The sequence below is a fragment of the Hemibagrus wyckioides genome, unplaced genomic scaffold (genome assembly GCF_019097595.1).
Source record: "Hemibagrus wyckioides isolate EC202008001 unplaced genomic scaffold, SWU_Hwy_1.0 Contig20, whole genome shotgun sequence".
Lineage (NCBI taxonomy): Eukaryota > Metazoa > Chordata > Actinopteri > Siluriformes > Bagridae > Hemibagrus > Hemibagrus wyckioides.
Window position 1 is genome coordinate 127,350 of NW_026690781.1, and position 19,858 is coordinate 147,207.

Consider the following 19,858-nt stretch of genomic DNA (forward strand, 5'->3'; position numbering starts at 1 on the left):
CATATAAGCATTTCTTTAATGTTAACTAATGCAGTAAATAAAGTAAGTTAACAGAGCCTTAATGTAAAGTGTTATCACAGTATGTTTATATGGTTTATTACTCACATAAATAATTGTAATGTGATAAATGTATTGATTATGTCCACTGAAAAAAAATCAGCTGAATCAGAATAAACCTAAGCTTTTAAACTTTATTTGTAGAAAACATTGTTTTCCTTCTAGGATTAAGCTCTTATTAATGCTCAATATTCTTAAATGGAGGCTTGTGCTCTAGTCATCTCTTAATTTTGGGCAAACAAAGTTTGCATTTGTCCACCCTCACAGGTTTTTTTAAAAAAAAAATTTTTTTAACATTTCACAGGCTGAAAGACTGAATTTGTCAAATGTCAGATTCATTCAATCACCGCAAAACAAAAGACTTGAAGAAACCAACTCGGGTAAAACAACAAATCTACGCATGGAGTCCAAAATTCTGTGACCACATTAATAATCCGGGATTTTTCTTCAACTGCATTTTTTCCTATTTAAAATATAGAAAGTAAACAATAGTTATTTTAAGATTCTGTACTCTTTCTAGGTGTCTATTTAAAGGTCAGATTTTCCTCATGTCTGATCTTTTTTACTGAAGCATGTGTTCAAGTGACACACTGATGCATTTGATCTAAAATGGCTTGTAAGGTTTTGCATAAACTTGTGGTGTCCATGCAGCTCAAATGCACACACTCATTTAAAGCAAAAAAGGCAACATGCTAAATGCTAGAAGCTCAGAAAGGCATCTTGCATAAATTTCAAAGATTTGCAGAAAGAAAGAAAGTTGTTGTCAAATAATATAATCTGTAAAACAAACTGATGTATTAAATTAGAAAAAAATGCCAAAAAGAAGCATTTTTACTAGTGGTCTCAGACATTTGGACCCCACTATGTATTTTATTATGGCCTTTGCAAGGCTATAAAGTGTCCAGCTTTTATATATTTCTTTTCTGTTTTGTACATTCCTTATTTTGAAGGCTAGTGTATTAATTTAAGTGTGTTCATTTATGACAGAAATGGCCTCAATGTGTCTTAAAATGTCCTTGTTTTGTCTGTGCAGGCAACATTTATAACTGATTCCAGGTGTTTTGAGGAAATGCATCTCAAGCTCTGACATACTGCTGTGGCTGAAATTGATTTTTAAGACACTAATGTACATGGAAGTTGCTGGACAAAGCTCAGTCTGATGGTGTGGTTTTAGATCATTTGTGGCATATCTTGCTTCTTGTCATAGATAAATGTGATCTGTCTGAAAATGGAAAAATGGTGTTGGCAGTAGGACTAAAAGGGAACTGGAAGCAAACATTTTGATCAGTGGAGTTAATAAAGCTTATCTAACAGTTAGAACAGCTGTCCTGTGTTGTAATTATTTTATTGTTCATATTCTTCTTATTAACATGAGTTAATCATAATGGACTTTATACTGGACAATGGCAGCACACTGAGCGCTTACTCTAAATAAATGATGTTTATTATTATTTTTGTGGGAAATGGTGATGGAGTTCTAACTGAAAGACTACAAACTAAAATATATCATCCTATCATCACATACTCTCCCATCCAGCATGTCTAGACAAACATGCGTACACATGCACACGTGCACACAATCTTGGTATTTCCAATGACCTTCGTATTGGTGTAGATATTTAATGGAACATGCCATTTCAGAGGCTTGTACCAATCACTGTAGTTCCATAAAGCTCAGTCTTTACAATATGAATAGGTAAAAATCATCTTCTGTTGTGACCTAAATCTTTATAAACTACTGTGTTGAGACAGTGTGTAGAATTCATGCACTTGTCAGCCGTAAGAGTGTTTTATATTCTGACTCACATGTCAACAGAAACAGAAGCTGAATAGATTCTGGATGAAGCCTTAAAAATAATCAGACATGATCTTCCATGAGAGCGTTCTCTGGACATCAAATAAACCCAATAAATAGTAAAATACTAATAAAATAATAAAGGACAAATAATAAGAAACGCGGAAAACATGCTGATTTATTTTTGTTAGTTCAGATTCATTCTGGTTTAAATGTTTTATCATTATTTACAGTAACTTTAGGAGATAAAACTCATTCATAATGGTTAATAAAGGTGTCATGAAGACGCTGTGATTTCTATTTCACCAGCAGAGGGCGCGCTGAGACCGTCAAATATTCCCTAACAAGAACCTGAAACATCTCAATGGCGCCATCTAGAGGGAATCGTGCAGAAAATTATTTCTGTATCTTTGAGAATTTTTAAAAGCATCAAATTTTTTTGGTAAACGGAAATGAAACACGTTGTGGAAGTGCAATTTTCATACGTTTTCATTAAGATTAAAATGGATTAGAATATAGCTCATATCTGTATATATGATTATATCTACATATATGATACAGTATAAACAACTCAATTCAATTCAGTTCAAAGTGTTTATTGTCTTGTGCACAGTGAGGAAAACAAGTTTCCCTGTACAATGAAATTCTTTCTTTGCTTTTCACAGTTAATGCCAAGACAAGTCACACACACAAAAATATAACTCAGTGTTCTAGTATTCAGTAGCATATGGTGAGATGCTGTTGTTTAACTGTTTAATTGTTTCATCTCAGTACACACACACACACACACACACACACTCTCTCTCTCTCTCTCTCTCTCTCTCTCTCTCACAGCATTTCACACAGTAACATGACTGTTGTTTTAGAAAAATACTGATATGTAATACAGCAATACTCTACTCTTTTTACTGTGTAATTATATGAGAAACAAATGAGAAATGTTTATGATGTGTTATAAAAAAAGACACTTGAGACACGTGTGTAATGAACCAAAAAATAATGTATTAACTATTTACAAGCAATGACAAACTGTACACTTATTACTGATATTAATATTTTATATAATATTTTAACATTTTATACCACAACACATTTGTATAATTTAATAGTAAAAGTCTTAAAAATGTAATATTTACATATTTACAACAATGCATAATTCAACAACAATACAATTATATTTATTTATTTATTTATTTATTAATATAAATGACGATAATACACATAACATAAATAAACAACATTAATATATTATAATTTTATAATTATAAAAATCCTATACATTTAATACAAATTAAATGCAAATGCAAAAAAAACAAGACTCACATATTTAACTAGATGCCATAACTACTTTAATCATACCACAATTATATCATTAAAATGATTTACATTTAGAGATTATGCTAGAGATGGTGGTAAGAATCCTCTGGATGCCTGCGCAATCACACCGAGATTCATAAAGTGACCGAATGATGTAGCTATGAACTATGGGCTATGAGCTCATAAGAGGTGTTCTTAAAAAACTACAGAAGAGGCCTGAGCATGAACACTGGGCTCTTGGGTCTACTGAAAATTTTGGAAACAGGTTACATAGTTAGCTCCAAAATGTTTTTTTAAAAAATTTTTTCCAACACAACAGACGAGAAGGTATCAAGGCTGGGTTTAAAGGTTTAAAAGGCTGAAATACTTACATAATTATTAAAAAAGACTAATGCTGAAATCTAGGGGTGAAATAATTATCACACATACTTACCACAGATACTTACCATACATCATGGATATGAGGTGATGAACATGAGGTGATGACTGAGCTTCTGAACTTTTGAACACCTCTCCCATGGAAATAGAAACCAAGTTAACGGGGAAACGGATGATCCATACAGGTGGTGGGATCCATACAGGAGAGAGACCTCTCATAGGTGGGGATGGGCTCCTCACAGGTGATGGGATCCATACAGGAGAGAGACCTCTCATAGGAGGGGATGGGATCCTCACAGGTGGTGGGATCCATACAGGAGAGAGACCTCTCATAGGTGGGGATGGGATCCTCACAGGTGGTGGGATCCATACAGGAGAGAGACCTCTCATAGGCCAGATGTCATTGTCCTCAGCGTCACTGAGCTCTCTGTTGTAGCTGAGCTCATCCTCGGGAAACACAAACGTCTCCCTCTGTGTCCCCGTGTCAAAGAAGATAAACAGACAATGTGGCACATTTAAAAACGTCTCATAAAAAGAAGCAGAAACCCTTTTTAATAGCACTGTGTATGTTTTGTAAAGCAGGAAAACCTCCCTATCAAAACAAGACGTATTTACACAAGTTATATTAGTAAGAGTAATTCTGCAGTATGATTAATGCTGTCAGACCTAGACTACAGTCTACTGGTCAAATTTAAGAAAAAGTATCGCAAAAGTAACATAACATTACTTTTTATAAAAAAAATAACTAAGTAATGCAAGTAGTTACTTTTTTAGGGAGTAACACAATATTGTAACGCATTACTTTTAAAAGTAACTTTCCCCAACACTGAATATAATATATAATAAAATATATAATGAAATAACAAATATATAATATATTTGTTATTTTTCACATTTTAGTAAACCATTTAAAGGTTGTGAAATTCTGTAAAAATGATCTGTATATGAGTGAAAAATTCAGTTTGTGTTGCGTTTAAAGGAAACTTTTATACATATACTGATGGCTAAAAATAATCAGAATGAGACCGCAATAGGAACAAATATAAACATTTATTTAAGCAAAGTCTATAAGAAGTATACAAATAAGTTAATTTCTAAACAATTCTATACATGTATTTCCAATCTATAGGCTATTGATGGGAATAGGGGGAGTGGGATAGGAACAGAGGGATAGATTAATAAGGGATGATTATTAAGGGATGAGGGATCTTAAATGCTAAGGTTAAGCCCTTCTTCAGGTCCTGGGGTTCACTGTACAAACCTGTAGGAAAGAAAAGAGATTTTTTAAATATTAAGTTGATCAAAAATAGAAATAAAATGATTTCATATATACGTGTGGAGCCTGAGCAATGTAGGAAAAAGAAGTGAGAGAAAAGAAGATGAAATGAAACAGAGGAAGAAAAGATGAAGTGGGTAAGGGGAAAGACATTGCTCAGAGCTCCTCCAAAATGTCCATCATCAGCTGGACGTGCAGCTTGAGGAGTCGCTGAACTGTGGTGGCTAAGGCTGCTGGGTCACTGTAGAGCTCCAGAGGCTGAGTGAAGAGTACTTCAGCAAGCTCTGTAAGGTAATCCTATTGACAAATTCCACACACATCCAACATAGTGTCACTGAGTTTAAGATACAATCCTGAGAATTTGTGGATCGTGGCATCAGAAGATATTCAACACTTACAATAAGCACTGTGAAGTACAGCTCTGCTGCAGGCTCCCACACGTCCACGTCCCACATGCTGAAGAGCGCAAGCAGGCGCTCCAAGAAACCTCCCTTAAACTTTTGGAAAGAAAGACAAGCTTCATTAATGCCATGTCTTATCAGGTTTAAAAAATATGGAAAAAGAAAACCAGATCAAATAGACCATGTTCTGAAACTCAAACATTACTTAGAAATCTCCTGATAAGACACTTACTGGCTGAGGTTTTGAGCCATTTATAAAGTAGCTGAAGAAAATCAGCTCAAAAAAACATCCAGGAAGTTGTAGTGGTGGTCCTGCACAGAGTAGAAAAGATACAAAAATAAATTAGCTTTACATATTGGAGTCCTGTTTTCTATATTAGCAAAATCTTTTATCTTTAAACATCTGTCATTTCACACAGGCGTTTATTAGCTTACACAGGAGCTGAGCTCTGCTTTAATCGATTCCTGATTGGAAGGCGTCCTCAGGAATCGAATCAGGGTCTCGTAGGCCAACTGCACACCAACTGCATCCTGTTAAAGCAAACGAAAAAATCTCTGTAACTCACTTTGGCTATGGCTGAGAAACTGAAATTATTTCCATCACAAAAGTGATACAGTCTTTCATCATTCTGAAGTCACCTGGTTGTTAGCTGCTGCCAGTCGCATGACGATCTTCTTTCCAGCCATGAACAAGAAGTTCTGCTTGTGGATGCTGGCAAGCAGAGTCTGAATATAAGACAGCACACAATATAAAAGTTAAAGGAGAGTGGACTTTACCTGCGCAGTAACAGCAGCTGAATAAAGGTTTTACTCACAGCAAACGCCTCACGAAGCGCAGGCACCTTCAGGCCGATTTCAGTCACCCCTCTGTCTGAAAGATGGCAGCTAAGAAACAAGAGATGTAAATGTTTAGTGTATATTAAACATACAATACACTGTTACATCATTAAAGAGTGAAGAGGATCGTACCAAATAAAGGGCACCTCCAACTCCTCTGGGTTAAGGCGCTCCTCACTCTCCTGCAAGCCAAATCATTAAATCATTAAAACTCACACAGTAAATTTTACAGTATCCGAATCAGGGGAATAGCAGCATATGTAGATACACATCAGGTCTGAAAGTCTGAATTACCTCACAGTCGTTGTGATCATAGTCCCAAGTGGAGGTGAACATCTGTCCATCTTCAGCCACATACCGCAAAGTGCAGGTTACCGTTGTAATGGTTTGCTGTTGAATAAAAAAAATATCCACACTGAAGACAAATAAAAGCACAACTGACAAAATTCTAAAAGTTACTAACTACAAGATACACTTCATGACAGTGCAATAAATTTACCACAAAATAATGTGGCACGACGAATGATGTCTCCATTCGGTTACAGGAGATGAACTCTGTAACCCTCCCAGATTCAGCCTTAAGAGAACAAATTAAAGTGAACACAATTAGTCACTGCAATTAACAAAAGTTTTGTGATGCCACAACGAATAATCCCTTACCTGAATGCCAGTGAAACTCCCCTTATCACTGGTATAATAAGGGAATCCCTGTAAAAGACAATTAGATGAAACTCAAGATCTACAACCACATTTCACAAAAGTGCTCTTCTAAAAATCATGTCAGTTCAAAAATGTCCATTCTCTTCATCAGAGTAATAAAGACTGTGATTACCTCGCGAGTCAAGCAGTGTGTCTCTGCGCTTTCAAACCAGCAGAGCCGACTCTCTGGACCCCTCATCATTCCAATGATGTCTCTGCTTATGTCCACTGGCTAGAAATAGAGAAACAAAACTTAACATTAGATCTTGTAAAGAAGGATGTTTGTGTGTTTGTATCTCAGTTACAGCAGTGTAGAATACCTGGGAGAGGGAGGAGACTACAGACACACACTGAACATCACGGCAGGCACTGTCCGGCTCATCAGCATCGAGCGGCTGTGAAATGTAGAGCATGAAGATCATAAGTGCTTCTTATCATATCAGATTTATACTAACATTCTTTACAGTAAAAACAACCTTTTGTTTTGAAAGGGTGTAGATGGCCTGCAACAATGCTTAGGTAGGTGGTTCATGTCAAAGAAACATCCATATGGATGGCAGGACAAAAGGTTTCCCAGCAAAACATTGCCCAAAGCATGACACTGCCTCCGCCAGCTTGCCCTCTTCCCATAGTGCATCCTGGTGCCATGTGCACACACACCCGTCCATCCACACCATGTTAAAGAAAACTTGATTTATCAGACCAGGTCACCTTCTTCCATTGCTTCGTGGTCCAGTTCTGATGCTCACGTGCCCATTGTTGGTGCTTTCAGTGGTGGACAGGGGTCAACATGGGCGCCCTGACTATGCAGTCCCATAAGTAACAAACCGTGATTTACTGTGTATTCGGACACCTTTCTATCAGAACCAGCATTAACTTCTTCAGCAATTTGGGCAACAGTAGCTCGTCTTGTGGATCGGACCACATTGGCCAGCCTTCACTCTCCACGTCCATCAGTGAGCCTTGGCCGCCCATGACCCTGTCACCGGTTCACCACCGTTCCTGCTTTGGACCACGTTTGATAGATACTGACCACTGCAGACCGGGAACATCCCACAAGAGCTGCAGTTTTGGAGATGCTCTGATCCAGTCGTGCAGCCATCACCATTTGTCAAACTCGTTCAAATCCTTTCACTTTCCCATTTTTCCTGCTTTTAACACATCAACTATGAGGACAAAATGTTCACCTGCTGTCTAATATATCCCACACACTAACAGGTGCCATGATGAGGAGATCATCAGTCTTATTCACTTCACCTGTCGGTGGTCATAATGTTATGGCTGATCGGTGTACATCTATAACCATGCCCTTTAGCGCGAGAGCTGATTAATCAGTAGTCTAAGTATGATTTAGTATAAAACCAGTAGTCAGGGTTGTTAAAAGTGACTTTTTAATGGGGATGAGTATTATATTGTGGAAATAAATGAAATTCTCGTTGGTCAAGCTCATCAACTCGTTCAGGATTTTAGTGTGTAATGTAAAACAACAGCCAAGTTCACTAGCAGCTTAACTAACATTAGGCTAAACATTATATTTATATTATATTTACCGATAAAATGTGTACTAATTACAACAAATAGACATGTAGATATAATTAGTCCAACTATTACAGTGTAATTTAAATCGGTAAAAATCGGCTAAAGTCCGCTAGCGCGCTAGCTAGCGGATCACAAGGCTAATCATGATTTAGTGTAAAACCAGTAGTCAGGGTTGTTAAAAGTGACCTACTAACAGGGTAAATATTTCATTCTGGAAATAAAATAAATTCTTGACCAAGCTTAAGGATTTTATTGTGTCATTTAAACCAGTAGCCGAGTTCGCTAGCACGATAACTAGTATGATGCTAACTGTGTAAATGAAATGATTAGCGAAGTTCTCTAGGTATATAACATACATCTGTAACTAAGTCCTTTAGACCTGACTAAATCACTAGTCTAGTCATGATTTAATGTAAAACCAGTACTCAGGGGTGTGAAAAGTCACCTTTTAAATGGGTAAATATTATATTATGGAAATAAACTAAATTCTCGTTACCCGAGCTCATCAACTCGGTTCAGGATTTTAGTGTGTAATTTAAAGCAGCAGCATGTTCACTAGCAGGTGAACTATTATTAGGAGAAATATCATATTCACATTAATATAACCAATAAAGTGTTAAATAATTACAACAAATATACAAGTTCTCTCGGTAGATATGATTAGTCCAAATATTACACTGTCATTGAAATCGCTAAAAATCGGCTAAAGTCCGTTAGCGCGCTAGCTGCTGAATCACAAAGCTAAGCACGATTTATTTTATTAAAACCAGGAGAAGGGGTTGTTAAGAATGGACTTCTAATGGGGTAAATATTTCATTGTGGAAATAAAATAAATTCTTAAACCGAGCTTAATGATTTTATTGTGTAGTTTAAACCAGTAGCCAGGTTCGCTAGCACGGTAACTAGCATTAGGCTAATTCACGGCAAGATGAGGTGTCTTGTGTGCTACATAACATTAGACTGTAACACTGTCACTTTAACATGATTTATTGTAGAAACAGTGTGGCATTAAAGGATAAAGATCATCCTACCTTGAGGACACTGAGTGTGTTCAGCAGGAGCAAATTATAAAATGTAAAATATATAATTTGTATAACTTGCTGGTTTCCGTACAGTTCGGTTTTTCTCGGAGGTTTTCGGTAGATGCCGTAAACAGGAGTTTTTTTTTTGTTTTTTTTTTAAGGTCGTATCGTCTTTAAACTGGTCCTACAGCTTGAATTCTAACTGTACAGCTACATGCTGCCTTAAACTTCAGCTATGCTTCACTCCCTGGGCTTCCCGGACATTTCAGCTTATTATTATGATTATTATTATTATTTATTCATTATTGACTCTTGTTACTAGTTAGTTTTTTTTTTGATGGAGTGAATAGAATAAGTTAAAATACTTACAATAACATGAAGTATCTTATTATTTTAAGGATTTTTCATTGTCCGTGTTTGTCGAGTTGTTAAAGCGGAGAGAGAAAGGGGCTGTGAGGAAAGGCAGCTAGCTGAACAAAACCAATCGGTACAAATAAATGGAGCTAGTGTGGCAATGTAGAGTGCAGCTTAGGCAAAAATATCAAGCTGTTTGTTTCAATTCTGTTCAGCAAGGTTTTGTTTCTAGCTGTCGTGAATAAAATAGTTAGGAGTAGTGTAATTTACGATAAAGGGCGAATTTTTGAGAGGAGACACAATTGGACTCAAAGGGGATGTGAACCACTGGAGTAAGAAAGTGCTAAAGTAATAGACTGTAATAGAAATGTATTTTAATCTGCATTTTTTGGGGGAAGATATTTTTAAGCATTGAAATAAGTGCACAGTGTGACTAACAGTGAAGCCGTGATACTGGAAGAGCCCTGTATAACACCTATAAATGCAGCTAAAATGTAAATACTGTAAATGTAAATAAAATAGTTTTTAATGCAGTGTTATAGGAAGATTACAGTAATATAACTTGTGTAAATACTTCTTGTTTTGATAGTGAGGCTTTCCTGCTGTATAAAACATACACAGTGCTATTAAAATAAGGTTTTCTGCTTCCTTTTATGAGATGTTATTAGATGTGTTTCATTGTCTGTTCATCTTCTTTGACACAGGGAGACGGAGGGAGACGTTTGTGTTTCCAAAAGATGAGCTCAACTACAACAGAGAGCTCAGCGCTAACGAGGACGACAACAGCCGACCTGCTCAGCAAAATGAAGCTGGAGATGGTGGTGAACATGAGGTGTCAACGAGGAACCTGTCCCCTGATAGAAGCCCATCCCCACCTGTGAGAGGCCTCTCTCCTCTCAGGACCCCATCCCCTGTGAGCAGTCCATCCCCTCTCCGGACCCCATCCCCTTTGAGGAGGCTACCACCTTCAGGGAGTCCACAGCCTTCAACAGTTCCTTTGCCCCAGCCTTATTTCAATATCGACATCCACAACATTGTGGCTGGTATGTACTATGCTCCTGCCACAATGATAACGCTTGTCCCACGCCAGGGCATAAGGAGGAGGCGGGACGAAGAGGATGGCAATCAAGAAGCCCCTCTGAGTAGACGGCAGCGTGTGGATCCTGATGGGGAGGTGGAGTTCATCAGGACGCCTGGACTTGAGGATTTAGAGAGTTTAATCAGTCACATGTACAGTGAATTTACACAAGCTACTAATGCTACAATTAGTCTGTTTCTTCACAAATTAACTAGCTAACTAACTCACAGGTTTATTAACTTTTAAGCATTAGAAAGAAAGGAGAGAAAAATTTACAAGGTCTCTCTCTCTACTACCTTATAAATTTGGCCATTTTAATGTTTTACATTTAACAGAAAATATTAGTTGTAATTAAACTTACATGAAACTAATTTATTGCAGAAGCTGTGGATTTGCTGGGAGAATCGTCAGATACTCCCTCAGTCCTCCAGGTATGTGTCAGTAAAATATTTTAACTACATTTGAAACGTGTAGGCTGCTTTTGTCTAAGTGTGTGTCTGTGTGTCTGTGTCTGTGTCTGTGTGTGTGTGTGTGTGTGTCTTAAGGTTGTTGAACCAATCCTGCCGCAGCTACCCACAGAAACTCACTCCACATCTTCAGCTGTTGTTCTGGTAACCAAACCTGTCATTTATTTACTAAATCTGATCTCTGGATTTTCCAAGCGACAGAATGTTTGAAAGTGTTAGTGTGAAACTGCTATGATAAAAAACACTGATGATCCTCATCTTCTACTTTTCACAGCCCCTCAGTGCTGGTGAGCTGAACAGCACCTGCTGTAATGTTGAGTACAACACTGCAGACTCCTCCAACTCCCAGTCTGGGGTATTGTACAGTGCTGCAGCTGAGATACAAACACACACACATCCTTCTTTACAAGTTCTAATGTTTAGTTTCTCTATTTCTAGGCAGTGGACGTTAAGGGATACTTCCTCGGGATGATAAGGGGTCCTGAGAGTGGATTTTGCTGGTTTAAAACCACCAAGACGCGCTACTTTGACCATCTGGTAATCACCATCTTTGTTACATGTTTCATTTTTATATATTTTTTAATTTAACAGCAAACCTTTAAAAAGGTGTCCTGCACGTTCCTGCATGTGGCTAAAGATGGTCAGGTGAACACCTCCACCTGGGAGCAGGAGCAGGTTGACTCTCCCCACAGTGATTCAGAGGAACAGTACGACTCTGAGGTAATTCTGTGTTTCAGACCTGATGTGTATCTACAGATGCTGCTATTCCCCTGAATGGGAGGCTGTAACATTTACTGTGTGAGTTTTAATGATTTATTGCTAATGTGTCTTGCAGGAGAGTGAGGAGAGCCTTAGCCAAGAGGAGATGGAGGTGCCCTTTACTTGGTACGCTTCTCTTCACAGTTTAATGGTATAAAGGAGTAATGTATGTTTAATACACTAAGCATGTAAATCTTTTGTTTCTTAGGGACCATCTTACAGAGAGAGGGGTAACTGATATCGGCCTGAAGCTGCATGCTCTCCGTGAGGCGTTCGCTGTGAGTAAAACCTTTGTTTAGCTGCTGTTTTTGCTCAGGGGAAGTTCACTCTGCTTTAACTTATATTATGTGCTGTCTTATATTCAGATTCATGAGTAATATGAGTAATTAAGGAATAATAATTAAAATAACAAGCATCAAAAGCTAATTTTATAACAATCACAGCCTGCTAAAAAAAGGACATTCTTAGGATAAATATTAAAATAAAATGTACATAATGAAGAGGGCTCTGGGATATGCAGTAGTTGGACATTTGGCCCATGTCATACATCATCTGTGTATCTTTAGTAAAGTACTGGACATGCTGAGGCTTACATACTGCTTCATTTTAGGGTTTAAAATAAATAAACGGGTTAAAAGGGTTTGTAAATAAACTTATAGTTGTATAGTGTTTATATAGTTTACTTTAATAAATGTTTTCATTTGCTCCTATTACCGTCTCATTCTGATTATTTTTAGTCATCAGTATGTCTACTGTATAACTGCAATAGTGTGAATGAGAGTACATTCCTACACACCATAAAGTCTGATCATCTTTATTTGCACTGACCTTCATCAGTGATGCTGCCACTGCTGGAGCCACCACTACTTTTAGAACATGGTTGGGAAGAAGCAGAAGACAGGGTTTCACCAATTAGAGGCTTAGGAGTTGTGGATGGCGATGGAGTCAGGGTAGGGGATGTACTCTTAGATGTGGAGGAATTCCCAGACTGAGGTCTCTTTTTCAGATCAACCTTCTGTGGAGATTGTAGGCTAGTGTTAGGTTAGATTGATGGAAATGAACAATACTCATAAAACACACTGACTTGGTACAGTTAATATATAGTAGTTTCTATCAGAGATACACACTCGCTCACTTAAGACTTTTTGTACAGTCCCCTCTGAAAATACTCAAATGTTTTTTTATACTTTGAAGACAATTTGGCTTTAAGTTCCAAAAAAGTATATAAGGCTATAGACCAGAATTCTCAGATTTCATTTCCAGATATTTACATCTAGATGTGTAAACAACAACCTGTTATTTGAAATCTCATTTTTTCCACAATCAAAATACTGGACATGTGACTGGTGTGTCCTGTTGCACAGATGTCCTGTGCTGACTGAATGAATGTTACTGATACTGAACAATTGGGAGAGCTGGTACAGTTCACAAAGTCTCAGAATGATTTTGCTCTCTGGTCAGCTCTCCTCATTTCTCTAGCTGGTCATTTAAACTCAGTAAAGATGAACGTTTTGCCTAGATTTCTGTATTTATTTCAGTGTGTTCAACATTTTCTCTCTAAAACTTTATTATATTTATTATATCTATTATTTATTATATCTAAGACTTTAAACCCACACATTTCATCTGTTTTTTGGGGGAAAAACAAGCCAGAATTCGGAGGGAAATACGTCAAAAGCCAAAGGTTGAGGGTGGGCTTGCCCTTCATAATTTCTTATTTTACAACTGGGTGACAAATATACAATCTACACTGTTCTGGTTTCAGAGTCATTTCGGGCTCTGTGATTGGGTCCCAGCTTGGGTCAGTATTGAAGAGGGTTCTTGCTCCCCGGCCTGACCAGCTGCACTACTGTGTGGTCCTCTTACTGCCGTCTCACGTTTTCCTAAAAGTAATTCCCTTGTCCAGCAATTATTACCAATTTGGTCCCAGAATTTTGATCCATAACTTTTTTTTGGCTATAAATCTTTTTATAAATCTTTTTGTCTTGAATGTTTTGACAAAGAAACAGATCAAGCCTTGTCCTTTGGTTGCACTTATCGGACTTCCTCCGAGTGTCACAGGTTTGTCCGGATGTTCTGCAAACGCTTTTGCTTTTTTAACATTATTAGCTAGATGGCATATTCTTCTGCTATGGAAACAAATTCTCCCTCCATCTTTTGATGACTGGCAGTAAGATGTTATGAGCTTCATTCATTTGGATAAAATTAGGTACACAATAAAGGGCAATACTGGCAGATTTTCTGAAACTTGGGGCCATTAATTATTATTTTTTCTGATTATGTGAATTCTTCTATAGTTGGTCAGTCTAATCATTAGGATGTCCTTATAATTGTGGCTTGATCTTGATCAAAAGTGTATTGACTACAAGTATGTGCACTGTGTATACATAATTTATATTAATGTTTTGTTTGCTGATGTAAACAATTGTGATTATAGTTAGTTAGTTAGTTTCTAAACTCTGATTCAAACTTTCTTCTGTACATAATTGACACACTTTATAATTATATATTGAGGGGGTTTTTTTTGGTTTGTATAACTGATTGTGGGGAAAAAATGTTGTTTCTATTCTCCTGTATCTTTATCCTTTTATTATTATAAAAGTTCAATGAACAGATCAAGCAAAAAAGAAAGAAAGAATGAAAATGACTGAAATAAATGAAAGTTTCATAGTGTTATTGGAGTCTCCTTCCCTATATGGTACATTGTGGTGTAATTTATACATATTGATTTGTCCATTATGACTTTTGAAGGCTTTATTATGTCCATTTTAAGATGAAAAAGGAATATAAACTGATATCTACTGGTTTCCTGTCAGGGTTGTGGACTGTTTTCTGGCCACTAGAGGCCCCCACTGCCTTTTTGTTGGTTTCCAGTCTCTGTCATTATGTCTAATAGGCGGAGGTGGACAAAGTACACAACTTCCTTACTTGAGTAAAAGTACAGATACTACTGGTCAGACATTACTCCATTACAAGTAAAAGTTGTAAAGACAGGTTTTTACTTAAGTAAAAGTACAGAAGTACTAGTTTTTAAAAGTACTTAAGTATTGAAAGTAAAAAGTAAATGTCAACGCATTGTTTTTTGTTGCACTGTTGTATGCAATACTTAGAGTACCTTTTGTAGCAACCTTGTGAATATACTGACCAGTTTGTAGTATCTGTTGAATTAAAAGCTTTTAGAATGTTACAAAACCTATAGAAATTAAACAACTGAATTGACAAAAAAGATGGGTATAATCATTTTCATTTTTATTTAACACTCCTACCACCCCAACAAAAAAGTACAGGTACATCTCAAAAAATTAGAATATCATGAAAAAGGTCAATATTTTTTGTCACTCAGTTCAGAAAGTGAAACCCATATATTCTATAGATTCATTACACATAGAGTGAAATATTTCAAGCCTTTATTTCTTGAAATTGTGATGATTATGGCTTACAGATAAGGAAAACCCAAAATTCTGTGTCTCAGAAAATTAGAATATTGTGAAAAAGTTCAATATTGGAAAGTCATGGTGTCACACCCTAATCAGCTAATTACCTCAAAACACCTGCAAAGGTTTCCTGAGCTTTTAAATGGTCTCTCAGTCTACAGCAACACTGCTTTAACAAAGAGTTATATATATTTCCACATTTCATTTACATCGTTTTAATATGCATTTACACCATTCTCAAGGCTCCTCCCTCCTGTGTGCAATGCGTTGTGGGCAATATTACCCATTAGAGTGTGCATTGTTCTGCACTTTGAATTTCTACTGGAAGTAGTAGACCATCCAGGAATTTTTGGAATACTCTTTTCAGTATACTACGATTTAGAGCATACTAATTCTAATTTTGAATACTATTTAGGACTATTTTTTACAATTTCATAGTAAGAGAATTTGGACACAGAATACGTTTTTGTGTGTTAACTAACATCATTACCAATGTGTTGGTGGTGTATAATATACAAAGCATATCTTCGTCCATTTTGCCAGCAATTGATCAATTGAGTTCAAAAAATTACGGTAAACCACTGAACTTTACGACAGGTGATGCTACAAGAGTGAAAAAAATCATCCTCTGAATAACGTAACTACTTTCTACTCGATGACCTGGACAGAAATGTAGTGGAGTAAAAAGTAGAATATTTGTCTTTCAAATGGAGTGAAGTTAAAGTAACAAGTATCCAGAAAAATAACACAAAAGTAAAGTACAGATACTCAAAAAGTGTACTTAAGTACAGTACTCAAGTAAATGTACTTCTTTACTGTCCACCTCTGGTGGCAAGTGGTACTGGTTTTTCTGTCCTTGCTAATGGGGCAGGTCTGGCTCTTCCTTCTCTTGATCCCCCTGGCATCCTCTGGTTAGTTCCTTGTGCAGCTTTCTGGTCTGCATGTAGCATGAAGCTCTCTCACTAAGTTGACAGAGGCTTGATTTTGGGGCAACCACTGTCATTTTTCCATGTGGGGATTCACCAGGGTCCTCACCAGCTCCTCCAAAAAAGCCTCCTCTTGTAGGGTTTTCCCATGTTCCTTCCAGGAAATATTTACACATGCATTGTATACTGAGACTTCCAGTATATTGTAAAAGACAGCCATTGGCCATCTTTTGGTCTTCCGTTTGCATGTGAAGATGGCAATGACCTTGTCTAGATGATCGATTCCTCCTTTGTTTTTGTTGTAACTCATAATCTTGTCTGGCTTTTTGTCCTCCCTACTGCTCGCAGCAGCATTCTTGTCAGGAGCGGACATCACAAAAACATTTTTATTTTTTCTGGGACGGTATGACACAATTGTAGTTGACTCTGAAAATGCAAACTTAGAGGAAAGACGAACCCTGTCTTTTATTCCAAGAAGTGCAAGAGGAAGTCCAGGTTTATTTTTCTTGACCATTACCACTATGACAATGTCACTTTGCTCTCGGTCTCAGTATCACTTTTATTCACAAAGATATGGTCAGTAACCTAATAGACACTGTATCTCTTGCTCATGTTGAAACAGACTGATGCTGCTGCAAAATGAAACTGATAACACACATGAGCCTTATTTATAGATAGAAATGTTCAGAGAATTCTGTGCATATTGTTCACACCCCATCCCCAAAAATGATATAAAATATTCTGTGAGAAAAGTTGTGTTCCCTCGCGGTCAGGTGTCCCCATGGAAGACAGGGTGGGTGGGGGAAGGGGTAAGCTGTGTCTGTGTGCTGGGTAATTGAGCCAAATTTGATTCACAGATCAACCCATAACTTTTATATGATGCATGTATGCATATAACAGTCAATATTCTCAGCGGGTCATATTTCCCCCGTAGCACCATAGAGGTCACTTTTTTTTAAAGACCTTTAGAATTTACTAAAATGGTGACAGTTTCTTCTGTTGTGTTAAAATAGCTGTCTTTGAGGACATCATGAAGCCTTGTTCCAAGTAAATAGTGTTTTTTACATATCTTAACTTGAAAACGGGTCGAATTTGATCCTAACACAATATAAGGGTTAACAAAGCTCTATTGAGATATGACTCACTTCCTGTTTAGGTCTTTACCCTAGAATTGTATTGGATTCCACCAACATCCACCTAGGGTTTCTATAGTCTGTCATAAAAAATGAAATTGGAAATGGAAATTTATTGGGGAAAAATTATTATTTTTGGTCAAAACCCTCTGTAGATGAAACAATACTACATTTGGTGGTGATAAGATCAGTCTAGTTCACAAAAGTGTGTTTTTCAGATAATTCAAAATGGCGGAAAATTCAAAATGGCGGTAAATTCAATATAGCTCACTTTAAGCCCAGTGGGTGCATTGGTATCACTGTGACACAAAGATTCAGATCACAACTCTAGGACAAACAATTCAAAGGTTATAAGCAACAATGTACAAGTTTGGCCTGTTGGTGGCGCTACAGAGATTTAGAAAATGGCCTCTGTTGCAGTTTGCCGACTGTGAAAGTTTTTTGTCTTCAAAATGTCCGAGTTGTGATTAAAACCGAACAATTTTCTTCTGGTGTCACACTGATGAACATTAAGGAGATTGAAACTAGACTATTATTATTATTATTATTATAACTTCACTGTAATTTTATTAAACACTTTAATTAAACATTTTCTTTTCTTTTCTTTTCTTTCAAAAGCAATTATAGCATTTATTACAGGTCTAGAAACAAACTGTACATTACAGACAGAAAACAGTACAAAGCATTGATAACATAATATTTCTTACCAAAAAAAACCTTTCATGCTATATTTCAGTTAAATAAAATGCACTTTTAGTAAAAGAGAGAGAGAGAGAGAGAGAGAGAGAGAGAGAGATAATATAGCACAGAAACAATTAGATACATTAAAGCAAAGACATTAGACATTCCTGCAAGAATAAATATATATAATGTCTTTTTACTGCATATAAATACAGTTTGTGGTGCACACACAAATACATTTATTAAAGCCACTATCCAAAAATATATATTATTCAATTACTATTTCTAAACATCTACATATTTTATTCCCCCGTTTATTCAGTCCTGATTATACAAATTTAATTATACAAAGTAAATAGTCCCTTGATCCTATATTCTATGAGCTGTTTGATTGGGTAGACTGCACACACTCTGTACAATCTGCAACGATGCTCGATCTCTGCTGTTTATTTACTAACAGCTTGCATTTACTCAGTATTCTCACTAGGTGGCAGCAGCGGGTCTTTTGTATTTCACCTTAGCGTACTGGACACGCTCGTATTCCTTTGTGCCACCAGTGGTCAGAGACGAGCCCTGAGTGCGGGAGGAGAAGAGAATGCTGGAGTAGTGAACATCATCCTGATGTGTGACACATACCTGTCCACTCTGGAAATACGGGTCTTCAGTGGAGCTGTGACTTTGCCCTGATTTGGACTTTCTCCTCCTGAGAAAATTGAAAGCATTTTAAGCAAATGCAATGTGTCACTGATCCTGTAAATGATCTAACTCTGTACATACCACATCCACAGAGCTCCCACGATGATTATTAATAAACTTCAGTTTGTTATAACGTGGTTTCTTCCTCAGCTCAGATTAGAGCTATAGATATAGATTATAGATCAGCTATAGATTACTGAAGGTAATTATTTCGGCTAATGGACCTCAATTTGTAAACCTTTAAGCAGTCATTGGACAAGCAAAAACAATTAGGCATCACACTTCCACATTGCATTGACAGATTTTTTTTCTGTTACAGAAATACTTCAGTCCCAATTGAATTGTTTCTGAAAAGAAAAATTAGAAGGTGGCTATCACAGATACAGCCACAGTTCTCTTCTCAAATGCAGGAAAAGCAGCAAACGCAAATAAGAAGTTCAGTTCATGTGAGAGTATTTTATCCACAGCAGAAGGTACATGTGAAGCAGTTCAGGGGAAGGGAAGAGAAGTGGAAGGCCATTAGGTCCAGTTACTTACCTGGTCTGGGGAAAGGGCAAGTCCTACAAAAAGCATGTAGATCAGTTAAAAGCAACAAAATGAATGAATACTGAGCAGGATGTGGAAGCGCTGTCAGACAAAACGTCTGTGACACTTCAGGAACAGGGTTAAGAGCAAGTGAAAATTCAACAGTAGTATCAGAAATATCTCAAAGGTCTGTTAACATTAAGCCTTTCTGTGTCTGAAGAGTATGCCAGAGGTTAAATCTGTAAAACCCCAATGAATCTGGATAAAGATGCTGTGGATTTTTTGTTAAGGGTTTATTTATTTATTCATTTATTTTGGTTGGCTGTTGTGTTATTTGTGAAAGTGGTACAGTGAGTGTAGTGTATTAAATATAATACAAAAAAAGTTAAAAAAAAAATGTTTTGGGATGAGTTGGAAAAGTAGTAAATTGTTATTGTCTGTTTTTAAAGACAAATGTGTTGATATAGTCTAGGACGTGTATGTA

General features: G+C 36.9%; 1 long non-coding RNA gene across 1 annotated transcript; it reads right to left on the bottom strand.

Annotated features, from left to right (window-relative positions):
- Positions 1-6,193: 6,193 nt before the first annotated feature.
- On the bottom strand, positions 6,194-6,668 carry LOC131350090 (uncharacterized). Its single transcript, XR_009204129.1, has 3 exons — positions 6,561-6,668; positions 6,356-6,451; positions 6,194-6,243 (listed from the first exon to the last, which is right to left on the bottom strand). It is a non-coding gene; the product is annotated as an uncharacterized LOC131350090 (long non-coding RNA).
- Positions 6,669-19,858: the final 13,190 nt, after the last annotated feature.